We start from the raw sequence: 16,835 nt of genomic DNA on the forward strand, positions 1-16,835 counted from the left end.
ATAATTTAGGTGTCTTAAGTCCATGGGCTTGATACCCAACCATTTGGGCTTCTCATTAACTATTACCGAGGCCCAAATATATTTTTACACGTAGTAAATCATCCACATCAAATCAATCAAATTGATTTCCTCATTCTCATTTGTATTACTCAAAGTTAACCATTTAAGGTGTGCGATCCATTAGGTTCTAATTTAGCAAGGCAGTGGGAAAACATTAGAACTCTTTCTAACCAACTGGAATTAAAACCCCTTTTTAATTCTTCCTTTATTTTGGATTGATCACAATCAGTCCTAGGACTTCCACAAGCCAAGAGTGACATCTAGCAATATATCATGGCTACCCAAGCTAATTAGAATAGATGAAGAACCTATTCAGTTGGAATTGCAATGCAATACGGTCCTTCTCTTATACAATGTTTCCAATCATATTATTAGGGTACGGATTGATAATGTCAAACCCCTAATATGATTAACCTCATATGATTCAATAGAACATAATTAAAACACTTTTTAAATCATGTTCAAGTACTTCGGCCGAAGATTCACTGAATCATATCTTGAAACATTCTCCTTTTCTTATCAAAGGTAGAGATTCCTTATTGTACATTCACATATCTCCATGATGAATTAAGAGATCCCAATAACACATAAGGAAAATCTTTTACGACTTGCCTTTGTGAGTTATCAAAGATCAATAACGCATCACAAGACAACCATGATGCCTCAGGTCTAAGGACTAATTTGCATTATTGCAACTATAAGTTCTCGTTTGACATATAGATAAATACTCCATACGAGAACTGTGGTTGATCGCGTTCAGTGTACTCATTCAATAATGAGCACCCACATACTTGTATTAGTGTCAACTACACAAATGGTTTGAGACCAACCATCCTCATCATTGAGCATACATAGTATGTGCCAATCTTGACGGTTTATCAATGCCCATTTGATAACCTTATGATTAGGAACATTTTGGGATACTACAGTTAGAGATTAAAGGTCTCCCGAATCTAAACTTCTTTAGATTACTTTATCTCTTATTTAGTACACCCTGGACTTTTGTTTCTTTACACGACATAAAAGATAACAAAATAATATTGCCCTTTATTTATCATATACGAAATGTATTCTAAGGAGATTACATCAAATGTATTGGCTCTTAGGGCACATTTCTAACAGTTCCCCCTTAATCCTTGTTTGGGTACCAAACATCTAAAAGTTTTATTTTCGCATGAATGTTCTTTACGTACGATATTTTTGTTGCTTGTGATTGTCGATGATCATACGTCATCTAATTGGTTCCTCTTCCATTAGTGGTATGGGATTTTGTTCTGCACATTTCTTCATATTTTACTGTTAGAGTTGCTTTGTTGTGGCCTCCTTTTCGGAGCCTCCCTTTCTGTTGCATGGTTTTTGCCCCTATACAAGCCTTGGCAGTTCCAAAGTTGGAAGCAGTTTTTGGTTGTTCATTTGATCTGTAAGACCCGTGTCTTGGGGAAACAAGAACGGTGAGCAATCCCACATCGCTCAGGGAGGGAAAGGTGAAGTGCTTTAAATGTGTGGGCACTTCTCTTCCTAGCACGAGGCCTTTTGGGAGCTCACTGGCTTCAGATTCTTAGGAACTCCGAAATTAAGCGAGTTGGGGGCCAGAGCAATCCCAGGATGGGTGACCCACTGGGAAGTTGCTCGTGAGCTCCCAGAAACAAAACCGTGAAGGCAAAGAGGGGGGCCCAAAGCGGACAATATCGTGCTAGGGGAGTCGGGTCGTGACAAAATGGTATTAGAGCTAGACCCCGACCGGAAGTGTGCTAGCGAGGACGCTGGGCCCCAAGGGGGGTGGATTGTAAGACCTGTGTTTTGGGGAAACAAGAACGGTGAGCAATCCCACATCGCTCGGGGAGGGAAAGGTGAAGTGCTTTAAATGTGTAGGCACTTCTCTTCCTAGCACGAGGCCTTTTGGGAGCTCACTGGCTTCGGATTCTTAGGAACTCTGAAGTTAGGCGAGTTGGGGGCCAGAGCAATCCCAGGATGGGTGACCCACTGGGAAGTTGCTCGTGAGCTCCCAGAAACAAAACCGTGAGGGCAGAGATGGGGGCCCAAAGCGAACAATATCGTGGTAGGGGAGTCGGGTCGTGACATGATCCTCTACAAGCATTACAGTTCCAAAGTTGGGAGCAGTTACTAACGGTTTTGTTGGGTGTTTTCAACATTAATAGATAAGTTTGGAGTAGTTTCTTGTGGTTTGATGGTTACTACAACACCAGATAAGTTTTGCCTTGTTGGCCATGTTATGTTGTTACATTTAGAACGATCATCTTGGTGTTTTCTTTGTTACTTTTGTTTTCCTTTTGTTGTGTCATTGTGTTTATTTTTCTTGTTTTGTGGATTTGTGGGTTTTGGCTTAGGCAAAGATTCATGGGAAATCACAATTGTAGCGTCCATCGGTCTTATAGTAAAGATTCATGGGAAATGAGGCATGGTTTATGAGGGTATTTGTAAAGTAGCATTAACCATGTTCTTGTATTTCACTGCATTCTTTTAATACTCCACAAGTTAAGTTTATGATGTTCTGTAATGCAGAGTTTGGGGTTCTGGCTTAGGCACGGACCAAGTATCCTGTAAACCCAACACATTAATTAAGCATTTGAAATCATTTTGATATAACTTACAACCAAGGTTCAATTAATTCCAATCTTCCCTATCATATAATTCAAAATTTAAGTTAAACAGAAATTTCAGAGAGTGTAAGACTTTTCTTTGTCTAGGCTTGAGCTTTCTTTGGTCATGAATTCTCCATTCACGAGTAAATTCAAATACCATTTTCCTTTCCGTCTGACTCAGGCATAGATGCAATCACCAAAACTTGCAACACATGATAATGAACACTTCAATGGAGAAATTGATGGTAGGGAGCTTAGGCACTGATTCGAGTAGTTTAGATCATTTGAAAAAAAAAAAAATTACTTGCGTAAAGCCGCTCGGCTATACCTTTAAATATATATATATATATATATATATATATATATATATATATATATATCCCCGAGTATAGCCGAACGGCTATACCTTTAAATATATATATATATATATATATATATATATATATCCCCGAGTATAGCCGAACGGCTATACTATTTATAAATTTATAAAAGGGACCGGCCTAGCGCTGGAGCACCTACGTGTAAAAACAAGTATAGCCGCGCGGCTATACAAATTTTTTTTAAAATGACAGAGTATAGCCAGTCGGCTATACTATTTTGGAAAATGCTCGAGGACAGTATAGCCATGCGGCTTCACTATTTGCTATTATCAAAGGCCATATGAGTCCAGGAAAAGGGCAAATCACAAAATTGCACCCTCACCACACACACGTTGGTAACACATGGCTGCACATACGAGAGAGAGAGAGAGAAAGAGAGAAAGAGAGAGAGAGAAAGAGAGGAGTTTTGTGCAAAGTGTGAAGCGGCGGCAAGAAATGAGAAGAAAATCTGTCAACATATATTAATTCTCTCTCTCTCTCTCTCTCTCTCTCTCTCTCTCTCTCATTGCAGGTGTATGTTCTGGTAGCAGATGAAAAGCAGAGGGTTCTAGATTACGAAAACTCCATACTCTGCATTACGAAAAATCGGCCAATGCGGCCTGGGCGGGTCTGGGAGGAGCTAGAAGGGTCTGGGCCGGTCTGGGAGTAGCTAGAAGGGTCTGGGCGATGCTAGGCGGGTCTGGGAGGCGCTAGGCGGGGCTGGGCGAGGCTGGGCGGGTCTGGACGGTGCTAGGCGGGTCTTGGCGGCGCTAGGCGGTCTAGGCGGGTCTGGGCGGCGCTAGGCGGATCTGGGTGTCAGGGTTGGTCTTGTTCTGTTCTTTTGTTCTTTAAGCCTACTGCCTAGCGATTCTTCTTTGAAGGCGATATTTCGAGCAAGAACTGTATCAGATGCACCACCTTTTGAACCCAGCAATATTGTGTCATTGTAGGCACATTTTCTTCTGCAGCCACTTTCTTTTACTCCCTTCTTCATGTTTAGCAAGTTTGAATTTGATGGGAAACTGAATCCTACTTTTGTGGAAGGGAATTTAAGCTCCCATTATCAAAACTATCCTTTGAATATCCTCAGCGCTTCTTGGGTTGGTTATAACTTACAACCAAGGTTCAATTAATTCCAGTCTTCCCTGTCATATAATTCCAGATTCAAGTTAAACAGAAATTTCAGAGAGTGTAACACTTTTCTTTGTCTGGGCTTGAGCTTTCTTTGGTCAGAATTCTCCATTAATTTTTTTTTGGAAGGTTATAACTGTCAACCGTGGATTCTGAGAAAAGTTGGAGAGTTGGTGGAAAGAGATGTGAAGACATCCAAACTTTTCTTCCTTTTTAAAGACATCTAACGTTTCCCTGTTTCTGTTGCACCAGTTGAGGTTTCTTGCATTAAAATTAGATTTGTTTTCTTACAGAACGATCAAGTTGGTTTTTATAACCCTTCCACTCCATCCCATTCATGAGTAAATTCAAATACCATTTTCCTTTTGTTCAGACTCAGGCATAGATGCAATCACCAAAACCTGCAACACATGATCATGAACACATTTTGTAAGAATCATGGCAATGAGGTAAATCAAACACAAGTGAAGGAAATGCAGAGTATGGTGGCAACCAGCCTGAAGCTGTGGTTCTGGGGAAGAGGAAATATGATATGACAGTACAAGAACCAGACATGGATGATAAAAGTAACCCCTCCAAGAATTCTATGAAAGGAACTCAAATTTCAGAAAATGTGAGTAGATGCATAAGCATATTTTTCTTATCCTTCACTCAAACTTTTTACTTGGTTACAGAATGTTTATGTTCTTTCTCTGATCATAAATTCAATGTGGGTTCAAATGAATAAGAGGAACATAAAGTCGAAAAAGAGCCTGCAGGTCATAACTAGAAACAATGAAGAAGATGGCAATGCAGGCCCCAACAGACAGAGCTCAAGTAGTTACTGCTCAGGAGATGACTCCAATATTGCTTCACATTCCCATGAGAATTCTCAGGAGCTGAGTCCGGGTAGTACTTCGACATCAAGCTTGAGTCCGAAAGAGGCTTCAGCTCTCAACTTGAGTGGGAAATCAAGGGCTAGAAGGGGGTCAGCCATGTTGGAATCCCACATCGGTGGGGTGAAAGAAAACAAATGGGTTTAAATAGAATTACCACACTCTAACTAATATCGAGGCCTTTTGTGGTAAAACCCCACACCTGACGGATTGGGCAGGTGGTAAAGTGGGGACAGTATCGATATTGTTAGAGTGGGACCCATCGGGCAGATCCAAAAACTTCAACATGGTATCAGAGCCAGGTTCGTACAAGCTAACAAAGCTAGAAGGAGAAACAAGTCGGACTCTTAAAATTTAAAATAAAATTAAAAAAGAAAAAAGAAAAAGAAAGGCCAACGAAGCTTGAAAAAGAGCCGACCTCTGAGTTCCATTGAAAACAAGTGGGCCCAACGAGAGCCGACCTCTGAGTTTCAATTGCCGATGTGTGGATCTTCACGTGTGATTACACGTGAGGGGGAGTGTTGGAATCCCACATCGGTGGGGTGAAAGAAAACAAATGGGTTTAAATAGAATTACCCCACTCTAACTAATATCGAGGCCTTTTGTGGTAAAACCCCACACCTGACGGATTGGGCAGGTGGTAAAGTGGGGACAGTATCGATATTGTTAGAGTGGGACCCATCGGGCAGATCCAAAAACTTTAACAAGCCACTGATCCCCAAAGCCTCTATGCAAGGGTAAGTTCCTATAGGCTATAGATCCTGCTTGTCGCCTGTCTTAAACATGTAAAAAATTTGTTCCCTACAGATATGAAAGATCAACTCAATTTTCTATTCTTTTTGTGTTGCAGAAAAGAAGAGAGAAAATAAATGAGAGGCTGAGAGTTCTGCGGAACATTGTCGCCATGTGGAACAAAGGTAGGCAGTATGCCTTGTGAGACAATCTTCTTTTCCCAAGAGGTTGATGCAAAATTCTCAAATTTATCTATTTGGAATTGCAGGTTGATATTAGTACAATGCTTGAGGAAGCTGTCCATTATGTGAAGTTCTTACAACTCCAAATTAAGGTAATAACCAAGAAAATTAACCCATGATGAGCAATAAGTTTTCGAATGTTCTAATCGAAACCTACATATCTGAAAATCGGTTGCTGATATTGTTGTTTTCCCCCCTTGTTTGATCTTTTGCAGCTGTTAAGTGTTGTGTAGATACAGCTGCACCAAAATGGGTTCAACTGCATCCTCAACTTGTGATACTCGCAAGTGCACGAGCCGTTCGGTAGTATAGCATATGTAAGTGCGAGGTCGATCCCACGAGGATTGGTGATTGAATGATTCAATTCATTTTCCCTACACAAAACAGAAATGAAAAAGAAGGGAAATAAATAAAACAAGAAAGAAAGAAAATAACTAACTCAAGTAGATAAGTTCCCAAGTTCAATTAGATTAATGGATTGATTCTAGCTAAAGTATGATTAAGCCATGGTGTGTGGTCATAACCTTGTGTTCCTAATTCCCTAATTTGATCATTTGTTGTCTAACCTAAAATTAAGCATTAGGAACCCATTAAGCATAGAAGAACAATTTAAACAACCAAGCATGTATCTAATCCCTGTTGTCGAATGTCCATACATACTCTTCCTATTCATAGTTCAATTCGAATTAAAGCATGGTGTATACTCTTAATTCAAACCAAGATAGCTAACATGCAAGCCTTAATGGTGATCAATCATTCAAACTAGCATATTAACTTATAAGCATAATGAATAAGAACATGAACCATAATTGAAACTTGGAAACTAATCAAACTTGAGACTAAAGAAAAGAATTTACATAATGAAAAGTAAAGTGGAACTAAGAAAAACTTAAGGAAAATTTCAACACAAAAGATTTCATTACAACAATTGAAAACTAGAAAGAGAAACTAAGAGAATTTGAGGGAGAGAAGGGAAGGGAGCTCTAGAGAAGTGTTTGAGAGCTCCCCCCCTTGGGGTGTGTTTACAAGCTTGGGAAACCTCACTATATATAGGCCTAAGGAAGCTGAAAATCTGAATTAAGTATGGCTAATGCATACAACACTTGTTTTATAAAATCTGAAATGGTTGATGCACTTCACTAATAAATCCCACCAGCAGCCCTAGCTCATCTTCATGTCACCATGACCAAGCTTCCAACCAGAAATAATAGCTCATCCTGAGGTCAGCATGACCAGAAACTTAAAGGGCTTACGAATTGGGCTTCCCTTAAGCAAATTAAGACTTTAAGCACTCAAACTTGAAGTTCAGAATGTCTTCTTTCCAGCCATATATCATTTGGGCCAATCCAAGGTCGGAGGAGGAAGTTAAGGCCAAAACAAATTGCTAACTCATTTTGCGCGCTGATAAAATCCATCCTGAGCATGGCTCTGTGTTTGCTAGGTAACAGACTCCATATTTATCCAATGGGGCTGAATTTTGGATATGTTATATTACACACCCATTGGAACAACTTTCATGAAGAATGTGGCCTCATCCGAGCTATGTAGGTTGCTGAAACAAAGCTTGCAATATGACCTACGAAACTGGGCTGGCAGGGGACTGTAGCCAAAATTGAGTTTGTCTTTAAGCTCTTCATCCATTCATCCAAATTAGGCCCTAACATGCATGGATTGCATCATTTACTATCCAAAGCCCTCATTATTACCTAAAGCTCAATGGACTGAAAGATAAACACAAAAAGGATTAAAAGCACAAGTTTAACTCAAAAACATAACCAAATCATAAGCTAGAAGGGTACAAAATGATATGTAAATATGCACCGATCAAATACCCCCAAACCTAGATTTTGCTAGTCCTCGAGCAAAACAAAAGGAAAACAAAGATAAAAACAAACAAGAAGTTAACTAGACCACTTTCGTAGGTAACTCGATTGCATTGAGCATATGCAACAAGCCTTTAAACCTCTAGGCATCCCTAGTAGGAGGAGTTGTGTCTCCTGAGGGTTTAACAGATACGATACCCACAAACGTTTTACTGACTCTGTAAAACAAGGTAATTAGAAAACTTAAAAGATTGTTAGTCCTTAAGCAAAATAAAAAACAAAAAAAAAAAAAAATAATTACATTAACAAAAACAAAACAAAAAAAACAAAACAAAACAAAACAAAACAAAAAAAATTACAAAAATAAAAAGAACTCAAAACAATCTTTCCGAACATTTTCTGAAGAGAAATGACTCATGCACATGACTCAAAAGTTTTAACAATAAAAGCTCAATTTTAAACATTATTCACAAAGCGGCAAAGTTCAAAACATAATATGCTCAAAGTGTGGTAGTGTGATAGCCAAATGCAACAAATTCCCCAATCTTAGTTTTCACACAATTTCAAAAATCATACAAAGCACAAGTTCAACTTCAAATCTCACCAAAGTTGTCCTCTCACAAAGGAATCACTCGGAAGAGGGCTATAATGCAACACTCAGTTATAAACATGAGATTAGAGTTAAACCATAAAGACTTAACTCGAAATAGAAAGATGAAGAACTTGCATTAATATGATCTCAAGAAGGATGCCAAACACTTAAAAGTAGAAAAATGAATGCAATTCAACCACATGACATTTAAGATCAATTTAGGTCTTTAACATAGGTTGTAATGGGGCCAAGGGTGTAAGGTGAGTAAGAAATGAAAGGTATGGATAAAACAAAGTCCAAGGAACTCAAAATATAAGAGCATAAAACAATTGTTTACAAGACTTCGAATCATCACAATGAGAATTTATTTTTCTTTTACATGATCAAAACTCCTTATACCTTCATTTACATTGATTCACTCCTTTCCTTAAACACCAATTTATTTTGAAGGCCCAAAAATGAAACCCAAAAATGAAATTTCATTCAACCACCACTTAATCACAACTTTTCTCTTTTCTTTCACCAATTGTGTGATTTTTTTTTTTTTCTTCAAAATGTAACACCAATTCCTAAACTTAGTATGAAAAACACATCCCAATTAAAGCTCATGAGTTCCTTAGAAAGGTAAATATTTGTTTTTCAGGCTAAGGCAAGGAAATATAATTGGTAAATGAAAGAAAAGGTTTACATGTAGGCTCAAAATGGTTAACAATGGAAAATCATGCTTAAGCATGCATAAGGTTAGCTTGAAAGGCACAAACGATCCAAAGAGGGCCTTAATATCACTTCTTAAATGTCATGAAATCAAATTGCATAAGAATGAATGACTTTTAAGTGTTCAACCAAATCAATGAATAATGAGATCAAACAACAACTTTGATGACAAGAAAATAAGAGTATGTATATAACACTCATGAATTGAAGTACAAGGCTCAAAAGCTCACTTTTATGGTTATATAAGTCTAATTTATGCTTGATACAATTTTTTGGGTCATGCAAATCCTTTAATTGGAGAATTATGAAACAAATGGCAAGTGCAAAGAAGGTTTCGAACATATCATGCTAGAACGATGCCAAATTAATCAATTAATTAAATTTTTTTTTTTACAATAAAAATTTACAAGGAAAAAAAAATAAAAAATAAATAAAATTCAATTTTCATTTAAGTCATGCAAACATTTATCACAATCTCATCAAATGTGTTCGGAAAGTGAATAAAATCAAAATCAAAATAAAAGCAAGACTTAACAAAATAAAATAAAAATAAAAACAAGCAAATAAAAAAAAAATTAAATAAAATTAAGGAAAAACCAATTTTACATGCTAAACTCCAATACCCCCAAACCTAGAAATGAACATTGTCCTCAATGTTTAAAAATTAGGAACAAGCAATGTCATAATAAGAAATGAAAGGTACTAAAGTAAATATAAACCACACAAAAAAAAAAAAAAAAAAAAAAAAAAACACAAATAAAATAATTACAAAAATAAAAATTACAAAACAAACAAACAAATAAACAAAAAAAAAAAAAAAAAAAATGAAACAGTAAAACACTCGAAACAGAAAGCCCTAAACAGACAAAACAGTAAGCCCTAAACAGACAGTCTTACGCAAACCAAAACCCAAACAATTGAAAGCCCAACCCAAAAGAAAGTTAACCCACCTTGAAACCTAACAACGGTGAAAACCCGAAGCCCACAATGAAGTCCGAAGCCCACATGTTATTATTAATTTATTTTATTTGTTTATTTATTTTAATTTAATGAAACGTGAATTGGGAGTGCGAAGGCGGGTATTTACGAAACAGAAAAAGTGTGGTCCTTGATGCCTTGGTTCCTGGGAAGTCAAGGGGAAAATAGGCGAGGGACGTGTCGGCGTGCAGAGGCCGCTTTCACATCCCCCAAGCTAGAATTATTGGTTTCTTGGGTGAAGCGGGACGACTTTTTCACTAGAAGGTGGTGAAAGGTGAAAATGCAATTAAGGGGGTTGGGAAACGGGTGCGGCGACATATAGAGATAAGCCGTAAGGGCCGCACAGAACTCAGAACCGCAATGGCTAGGGTTAGCAAAAACTAAGTCTATAAAAGGTAAAAAAAAGAAAGGGTAAAAAACACAAACTCAGAAACACACAAAAGAGAAAAGAAAGAAAGAAGATAAGAAGTGAGAAATCAAATGGCCTCTTCCTACCCCTTTTCGTTGGATCTCAACCTAGCTCCACCGACTCAGACACGAGGCCAAGCAGCGGCACCAGTATGGATGCCCTACTTTGCTTCCGCACGGGGGCCTGTGACAGTAACTGACTCAATACTCCTGGACAACGATGTTGCCATTGGAGTGGCTAGAAATTTAGTGACTCCTAAAGATATACGTGTTCTGGGGACAAGGGATGACAACCGAGTCGTGAGCGATGCCCTAGCACTGAGCGTGCAGAGTACAGCAACAGTCGCAAGTTTGGGTCATCGCCTACTTGCGAAGTCCCATGAGGTAGAGGTGCTCAAAGCTCAGTTGGCGGCGGAGCGAAGTATGGTTGAAGATTGTCAGAGTGCTATAAAAAGCTTGAAAAGGGAAAGGTCAAGGATAGTGGAGGTGAATCGACACCAGCTAGAAGTATTGCGGGACGAGAATAAAAACCTATCAAAGATGGTAGAGTTGTATTCTCGCGACATGCGAAAGCAGCTGGAGGACCTAGACCGACCGGGTAAACGCAAACAAGCAGATCGCGAGAGTAGTTACGCTCAAGCTAAGATTGCGATCTTTGGGAGCTCAAGTGATGAGCCCCAAGAAGCTGTGCGTGAAGCCCCGGAAGAGGACAGCCAGAGGGCCAAACTCAAAGCTCCAATGGTCGAGACACCAAGCATCGAGAAGAAATGATTTCCTACTGCATTATTGTTGTTTTTATTTTATTTTGTTGTTTTTGTATTTTCGTTATTTTGTTTCGGAAATAAAAGAGTAAGGTTGCAGAAAGAAAAAGAAAAAGAAAAAGAAAAAGAAAAAAAAACGACAAACGGAAAAGAAAACACATTTCCCTAACTAAAATAAGATAAAGATGATAGCCGAAAGGGAAAAGCAAAAACACAAAGCTCTAGAAAATGAAAGTAACGGGCAAAAACATTAAACACCAGAAAACACGGAAAAAAGAAAAGTAAAGTAAAAGTAAAGGTGCTCCCCCTTGAAGCGATTAGGTCGAGCATGCCCGGGAAATCCGAAATGGTGTTGGCTCTCTCTCATCAGCATATGTCTATTTAAACCACACCTCTGCAAGCGGATGATACCCAGCATTTCTTCCTGCAAACTCAAGGAAAAACATCAAAAAATTTAGAAGCAAAACAAATGGCATCCTCATGCACTCACCTTGATGATCTCAACCTTGAGCTCTCACTTGCACCACCAAATGCCCAGACAAGGGCTCCTCCAACTCCTGTCTTCCCAAACTCCACATATCATCACGGTACGGCCTCAAACTTTGCTGAGATAATACCGAACTTTTCTGAGGCAATGCCGAACAGAGCAGCGCTGCTGGGAGGCATGATTGGTAACAAGCTCACACCGACAGATCATCTGCATGTGGCACAGAGGTCTGACAAGGCAGCGGTGGAGGAGTCCCACAATTTAACTGTACTCCACGCGGTCTCGGCTACCAATTTGGGCATGCGATTGCTGGCGAGAACACGGGAGTGTGCCGCGATGAGCGAGGAAATAACTTCCTTGAAGGCTATGGTGGCGGACTTGCAGAAGCGGCTCTATTGTGCCAATCAGCACGTGGAAGCACTGCAGAGAAAAAATGAGGACCATGTGGAGCTGCTGCAGATTCTACAAGTGCGAGAAAATAGAGGCAAGCCATGATGATGATGGAGATGAAGAAGATGAAGAAGATGAAGAAGATGATGATGAAGATGATGATGATGTTGTTATTTTGTTTTTTTGTTTTTTTTTTTTTTTTTTGTTTTTTTGTTTTTTTGTTTTTTTTTTTTTTTATGCAATGTTTGAATTGAAATAAAGTTTGTTTTTAACACTCAAAAAAAAAAAAAAAAAAAAAAAAAAAAAAAAAAAAAACTAACTAACCATACCACGTAAATAAATACATAAACTAACTTAACAAAACAAAAACAAAGACTTAACAGAAAAGAAAACAAAGAAAATAAAAATAAAAATAAAAACTTAATTTAAAAACACACGAATATACAAGCAACTCACGGATGACCAGTTAAGGGCCTCAGAAAACACAGCCAGGGGATCCGGGAAGGTTGGAGGGGTCACAATGGTCCCGCTTAAAACCCAAACTTCTTAGACACCGAAGGTGTCGCCTATAGAACTCCTAGACACTGTATTGACGGAAGTGCTCACTGGAGTTACCATAAGTCAGCTCATATGAAAAATCTTTTTAAAATTTTTAAGATAAGAAACAAAAACAAATTAAGATAAAATGGAACAACAAACCATAAACGAAAATGAACTAAGTACTCTAAACAAATTCAAACAAACAACATAAATTGTTGTACTAAAAGAAACAAACCAATAAACCAAAGAAAAACACAAACAGCACTTTCTATCACCCGTTTATCACCATTTGGACAGATTCGTTTCTATGTTTTTCAGCTTTGACCTCTGTTCAGTTTTTAGGCTATAACTTTCCAACCGTAAGTCCAAATTTTACGTTCTTTATATGGTTGGATTCAGCACAGAAAAATAAAGAACTCAACGCGGACCAAAAGGTAAAAACAATGACGGAAAGAAACATAATTCAAAGAAGAGAAAGGATTGAAATGCTCCCCCTTGAAGCGATTAGGTCGAATGTGATGCACTTGGAGGTCGCGACTTCTCCCACTACTCCACACTTCCTATCTTTGAAGTTGCCATCTCTCTCCATTTTTATTGAGCTATTTACATTGCTAAAACAAACACATACAAAAACTTGAAACGGAATTAAAGGATTACGAAATATATAAAAAAAAACTAAAAATGAAAGGGAAAAATCAACACAAGTCCAATTCCATGCTTCAAAGCAACAAGCACCAATGGGTTGTGTAAGCTGGGACTTAAACCCAGTTCTCTTGCTTGTTGGGCAATTGTCCTTTTCTGTTGGACTACAAACACAACTTGTCCATTAACGTCATTAACTTTAAAACTTGAAATTGTCTAGTTAAGAAAAAAAAATAAAGTAGGAAAGCCAAATAGAATCAAACAATGTTACCGATCCCCGGCAACGGCGCCAAAAACTTGTTGTGTAGATACAGCTGCACCAAAATGGGTTCAACTGCATCCTCAACTTGTGATACTCGCAAGTGCACGAGCCGTTCGGTAGTATAGCATATGTAAGTGCGAGGTCGATCCCACGAGGATTGGTGATTGAATGATTCAATTCATTTTCCCTACACAAAACAGAAATGAAAAAGAAGGGAAATAAATAAAACAAGAAAGAAAGAAAATAACTAACTCAAGTAGATAAGTTCCCAAGTTCAATTAGATTAATGGATTGATTCTAGCTAAAGTATGATTAAGCCATGGTGTGTGGTCATAACCTTGTGTTCCTAATTCCCTAATTTGATCATTTGTTGTCTAACCTAAAATTAAGCATTAGGAACCCATTAAGCATAGAAGAACAATTTAAACAACCAAGCATGTATCTAATCCCTGTTGTCGAATGTCCATACATACTCTTCCTATTCATAGTTCAATTCGAATTAAAGCATGGTGTATACTCTTAATTCAAACCAAGATAGCTAACATGCAAGCCTTAATGGTGATCAATCATTCAAACTAGCATATTAACTTATAAGCATAATGAATAAGAACATGAACCATAATTGAAACTTGGAAACTAATCAAACTTGAGACTAAAGAAAAGAATTTACATAATGAAAAGTAAAGTGGAACTAAGAAAAACTTAAGGAAAATTTCAACACAAAAGATTTCATTACAACAATTGAAAACTAGAAAGAGAAACTAAGAGAATTTGAGGGAGAGAAGGGAAGGGAGCTCTAGAGAAGTGTTTGAGAGCTCCCCCCCTTGGGGTGTGTTTACAAGCTTGGGAAACCTCACTATATATAGGCCTAAGGAAGCTGAAAATCTGAATTAAGTATGGCTAATGCATACAACACTTGTTTTATAAAATCTGAAATGGTTGATGCACTTCACTAATAAATCCCACCAGCAGCCCTAGCTCATCTTCATGTCACCATGACCAAGCTTCCAACCAGAAATAATAGCTCATCCTGAGGTCAGCATGACCAGAAACTTAAAGGGCTTACGAATTGGGCTTCCCTTAAGCAAATTAAGACTTTAAGCACTCAAACTTGAAGTTCAGAATGTCTTCTTTCCAGCCATATATCATTTGGGCCAATCCAAGGTCGGAGGAGGAAGTTAAGGCCAAAACAAATTGCTAACTCATTTTGCGCGCTGATAAAATCCATCCTGAGCATGGCTCTGTGTTTGCTAGGTAACAGACTCCATATTTATCCAATGGGGCTGAATTTTGGATATGTTATATTACACACCCATTGGAACAACTTTCATGAAGAATGTGGCCTCATCCGAGCTATGTAGGTTGCTGAAACAAAGCTTGCAATATGACCTACGAAACTGGGCTGGCAGGGGACTGTAGCCAAAATTGAGTTTGTCTTTAAGCTCTTCATCCATTCATCCAAATTAGGCCCTAACATGCATGGATTGCATCATTTACTATCCAAAGCCCTCATTATTACCTAAAGCTCAATGGACTGAAAGATAAACACAAAAAGGATTAAAAGCACAAGTTTAACTCAAAAACATAACCAAATCATAAGCTAGAAGGGTACAAAATGATATGTAAATATGCACCGATCATTAAGCTCTGATGATATGCGGATGTATGCTCCCATCTGTTACAATGGAATGGACCTGGGACTTGATCTGAAGCTCACCTCACCAAAGCAATCATAGAAAGAAAACTTGCTTTGGAACCCAAATCTTTTCTCAACTCTCAAATTATGCAAGAAAGTTGAGAAAAATGTTGGTGAAAAGTTTAGGTTCTGCAGCATTTTTCATAAATTCTTTTTATAATGTAACAAACAGACATGACTATGCTGTGAGCTCCACAGACCAAAATTATTCTTCAATTTACTAATTTTGGGTTGAGTGGGTTTAAGCATGTGATGTATTATCTCATACATGGGATGAGATGATTGATTTGACATACTGATTATTCTGCAGTTTATATTCTTGAACTTCAGAATGAATATTGATGAATAAACATGATGTTTGGATCAAGTAAGTTGGTTCCTAACACCCAAGGAAATTATTTTTAATTTGTTGTAAATCGATGTGTCAAACCCAATCCAGTAACGACATTTGTCAATGAAAACTAGTAACTTTGCATGTTAGTCCCTATCCGAATTTGACAATTGTCTAAAAGTGACACATGGACAAATGTTTGGTGGTTCATTGACGTGTCATTGCCAGTCCGTAAACACACCCCATGTTCTAACATATTTCATGAGAATTCTATATAAATAAGGTGTTATTGAGATCTCACATTCACATCCAGACTTCTCCTCAAATCATAATGCATTGCAATTTCCATTGCTTGTAAATGCTCTTGTTCTTAGTTTTTCATAGCATATGTCCCTATTCAGTTTTCGATGAAACACACTACTTACAAAAGGATATCAACATGACCGATATGGTCAACAAAATTGATCGAATCGATGATTACCCGTACAAAGATTTTAGCGCTTTCACGTTTAATAATGTATTATACACGTACGCACGTATTTCTCATGTTTAATACACATTTTTTACAAAAATTTCAATAAGACACACAAAATTCACGTATTATACACATAATTCTCACATATTATTGAATAAAAATAATATATATTTTAAAAAAATGTATAGCCGCAAGCACGGCTACACTCAGTTTTTTAAAAACAATTAAAAAAACTGCGTATAGCCGTTCGGTTACACTATGTGCTATTAAAGAAATGTCGAACTCTTCCTTGAAAATTATAAAAGGCCATATGAGTCCAGGAATAGGGCAAATCACAAAATTGCACCCTCACCACACACACGTAGGAAACACATGGCTGCATATACGAGAGAGAGAGAGAGAGAGAGAGAGAGAGAGAGAGAGAGAGAGAGAGAGAGAGAGAGGAGTTTTGTGCAAAGTGTGAGAGGGTGGGGAGTAGGGATGGTTATGCAATGGGTTTTGGGTGGGCGGAGGAGGCTGCTGCGCAGTAAGGGTTTAAAGTTGTTAGAAGCGGCGGCAAGAAATGAGAAGAAAATCTGTCAACATATATTAATTCTCTCTCTCTCTCTCATTGCAGGTGTATGTTCTTATAGCAGATGAAAAGCAGAGGGTTCTAGATTACGAAAAATCCATACTCTGCATTACGAAAAATCAGCCTATGCGGCCTGGGCGGGTCTGGGAGGAGCTAGAAGGGT

At 38.1% G+C, this 16,835-nt stretch overlaps 1 pseudogene; it reads left to right on the forward strand.

Moving 5' to 3' along the window:
* The first annotated feature begins 1,777 nt into the window (after window positions 1-1,777).
* Window positions 1,778-15,416, forward strand: LOC148292548 (uncharacterized; annotated as a pseudogene).
* Window positions 15,417-16,835: the final 1,419 nt, after the last annotated feature.

Source organism: Prunus avium, chromosome 8, assembly GCF_965620075.1.
Source record: "Prunus avium chromosome 8, drPruAviu1.hap1.1, whole genome shotgun sequence".
NCBI lineage: Eukaryota > Viridiplantae > Streptophyta > Magnoliopsida > Rosales > Rosaceae > Prunus > Prunus avium.